Raw genomic sequence first — 4,055 nt, forward strand, 5'->3', positions numbered from 1 at the left:
ACCTCATGTAAGTGGCATTGTGCAGTCTTTGACCTTTTGTGTCCTTCCTGCCTTCCTCCCTTCCTGCCTTCCTCCCTCCTTCCCTCCCTCTCTTCCTTCCTTCCTTCCTTCCTTCCTTCCTTCCTTCCTTCCTCCCTTTCTTCTTCCCTCCCTTCTTTCCTTCCTTCTTTCCTTCCTCCCTTTCTTCTTCCCTCCCTCCTTTCCTTCCTTCCTTCCTTCCTTCCTTCCTTCCTTCCTTCCTTCCTTCCTTCCTTCCTTCCTTCCTTCTTTCCTTCCTTCCTTTTTAACCCTCGCAGTTTGGAGAAGAGTTACTTACTGGTCAGGTATGTAGGTTGGCCCACTATTGGAATATCCGATGTTTTTCTTATAAGATTTGGTCTTCGATGTATGTCTATCATTCTATTCCAAACAAGATGCCAAGTGCTGAAGACTCGAAGATTAAAGTCTAGAGGCTCAACTTATGCTCATTTTACAGATACCACCTGATCTCAGAGAATTTTAATTTACTTGCCCAGGGTCATGCAGTCGGTTAAAGGCAAGAATGGGATCTAAACTCTCCTTGTGACTTCAGACTGCACTTTTTCCTCCTCACTCCCTTTCTCTAGGCCAGCCAGAGCCTGTGCCCCGATGCTCTTCTGCAGGCCTTTGCAATTAGTGGGGCCTGGTCAGGGCTGGGCAGGTGCTGGGCTACCTTCACTGAGCAAGCAGCAGCTCCTCACTCAGATTTTTCTTAAGTTTTTTAAAAAATTTGAAATATTTGATATATGCACATGAGTGTATGAGATCAGTTTAAAGAGTCATATTAAAAATAAAACCCTTGGACCCAGAACCTAACTTAACAAAGACAGTGTTTTCAATACTCTATAACCTCCCCGTGTGCTTCCTTCAAACCCCAGCCTCACTGCTTCAAATAATCATCATCCTGAATATTCTGTTTTTCATTCTTTTGCTTGTACAGCTTTACCACATAGGCACATGTTCCTAATCAATATGTTGTTTAGTCTGGAGAGTTGGTGGACTTTTATTAAATGAAATCGCACTGTATTTATTATATTGTGACTTGCTTTATTCATTCAACATTGTGTTTATGGGATTCATTGGAAAATTATAGCTTATTTGTTTTTCATGGCTAGATAGTATTCTGTTGTATGACTATATATTTTCTAATCCATTCTCATGTCCATGGGGTGTTTAAACTATTTGTAGTTTTTGTTTTTATGAACAATGCTGTTATGAACAATGTGGGGCCCACATGGTGGGAGGGTTTCTCTAGGTCAGGTTATGATGCGTAGAACTGCTGGGTGTCCCAGATAATGCTGCTGTGTTTTCTGAAGGCCTGAGTCCATTGACACTCCTGTCAACAGTATATGAGGGTCCTCAACACAGCATGTCCTAAGCTGTCTTTGGTGTTGGTTTGTCTCCCACTCAGCTGTGTCCACGTCTCAGAGGCCCCTTGGCTATACCCAGGTCTCCCTGGGCCTCTGGCCTGAGTGTCTCTGGCTTGGTCACCTCCAGGCCCACCTGGACTTCCTGCTTTCCCGAGAGTTGGAGCCTTTGCTCGTATTGTTGGCTCAGCCTCTAGGAGCTCTCAGCACAGTGCTCCAGATTTGGGTCCCAGGGGTGCGCTGTGTCTCTGGGGATCAGGATGGTTAGACATCACTTCCTCTTGCCAAGCCAGGTGGCATTGGAATTTTCTACCATAGAGGGGGACAGTGTTGTTTCCCCACACCCCCTGAACCAGGAGTCTGCAAAGAGAGCTTTAGAGGCTTTCATAAAGGCCTTTTGGCAGGTTAGCGCCAGCACTGTCAGTGCTGGCAGGAGCATGTGACATCTGTGCTGGCTGCAGACCAGGCTGAGTGAACATCTCTGTGCACAGAGTCAGCCAGCTCATTTAGCCGAGGGCCTCAGGTGTGTGAGGACGCCCAGAGCTGGGCCCCCTGGCGAGGCCCGTCTGGGAGCCCACTTCCTACTGCATTCGTCCTCCTGAGAGATGCTCCTTTTTGACAGGGCAGTGCCAGAAGTGCTGTCCGCCCTCCCCGGCCCAGAGTGCCTGGGTTTTCCTTGTTGTGGGAAGTTACTGTGATATGGTGGGAAGAACTGGGTTTGAAGCTAGAAGGACCTGAGGCTGTCACCTCTTAGTTGCGTCACTTAGCCTGTCTGAGCCTCAGTTGTCCCCATCTTCACAACGGTAATAGGAATTTCTGCTTCATTGGATTCATCGAAGTAAAATAAGTAAAGAGCCTGGCAGACAAGAGTCGTTCAATAAATATCAGTGACTATTATTACATGAGATAGAGGGGATTTACTTTCACTAAAGGGAAATAAAGGCAGAGTGACATAGAGACTGATTATGTCTTATAAAACAGCCCAGACTTCAAATTTTCAAGTATTTAAAAACATATTTTCAAAAAGAATACATCATAAATATTTTAGAAAAGAGAAAAGGAGAAAAAAAAACACCCCAAACTGCCCTAAGAGCCCACCACCTGAACACTGCACCTGGAACATGGTGGTGTACTTCCTTCCAGGGTTTTTTCACAGCATTTTATTAAGTGGTTGTCATTTTAGGATACACACATCTCTGTATTCCTTTTCCTTTACTTAACATTGTACCATAAACATTTTCCCATGTTGCTACATGCTATTCGTAATTGCAATTTCTTATGGCTGCCTACCAGTCTTAATTAAGACTTTTATGCGGAAAGTTCTCCAGTATTTCAGGTCTTTCCCTTAGGATTCCAGAGGCAAATAACTGGGTCATAGGGCATAAACACTTTTTATAGCTTCAGATTTATATTGCCAAGTTGCTTTCCAAAAAGGTGGTATCAATTTGCAACGCAATAATGCCTGATAAAGCTCATCCAACTGCATATTCTTTGGTATTGGGTATTATAAATACAGTCTTCTTTTGGCGGATTTATGAACTGGGCCTTGTCTTTACTGGTAGCAGTTGCCAAGTGAAAAAAGTAAAAAGGAGTTAAGAAACCATAACAAATTTCATTAATGCAGAATCATGGAGCTGGAAAGAACTTGAGTGGTCTATTAACTTCTTGTCTCCCTTGATTTTACCTTCTGCACGTATTTTAATTTAAATTAATTTTTAATTTTTATTCTAACATAAAAGTTTATTTTTATACATGAATAAAATATAATTATTAAAGACATTTTGGAAACTACAGAAAAAGTTGAAAGGTAAATCACGCTTAGTCCCAAGGTTAACATTTGAGCGTATTTTTCATTCCCCCCCTAGATATTTTTCTCCTTTTATTTAATTGCGAGTATACTATATGAGCAATTTTTAAGTTATATATTCTTATGAGTATAATATAGTTATTTATCTATGTAACTGTAAAGATATATAGACACCCTTTTTATAGCCCATTTGTTTTATTTTTATTGGCTTAAAAAAAATCCTGACCCGAGGATATGTTTATTGATTTTAGAGCGAGAGGAAGACTGGGGGAGGGGGAGGAGAGAAGCATAGATAGGTTGCCTCCAGTATGTGCCCTGACTGGGGATTGAACCTGCAGCCTTTTGCTGCACAGGACGATGTTCCAACCCACTGAGCCACCTGGCCAGGGTTTATTGGCTTTTTTTTTTTTTTTTTTTTTTAAGAAACTACATACTCATGATTTAAAAAAATTCAAATAGTGCAGTGTGTACAATGAAGGGCAGTGTTCCAACTATTGACCTGTCATCCTCCCCAGAAGAATCATTGTCATTATTTTCTTATGTATTCAGAGAAGTTCTGTGCATATTTAACATAAAAAAGCTTTTCTACACGAATTGTAGAATACCAGACATATTGTTTTGCACCTTGCTTTCTTGTCTTTTTCACTTACTATATCTTGGAAATCATTCCACAAAAGCATATATGGTTTTGACATAGTCTTCCTTTTTAACAGCTAATAGTATATATTGCATGCATGTAGCATCATGTATTTTCCAGTGTCCTATGGAAGGCTATTTCTTTTTTTGATCCTATAGACAATGTGTCAAGCAACAGGCTTGCCCTTCATGCACACATGTGAGTAATATCTGTAGGATAAATTCCT

The sequence above is a fragment of the Furipterus horrens genome, unplaced genomic scaffold (assembly GCF_987537825.1).
Source record: "Furipterus horrens unplaced genomic scaffold, mFurHor1.1.pri manual_scaffold_11, whole genome shotgun sequence".
Classification (NCBI taxonomy): domain Eukaryota; kingdom Metazoa; phylum Chordata; class Mammalia; order Chiroptera; family Furipteridae; genus Furipterus; species Furipterus horrens.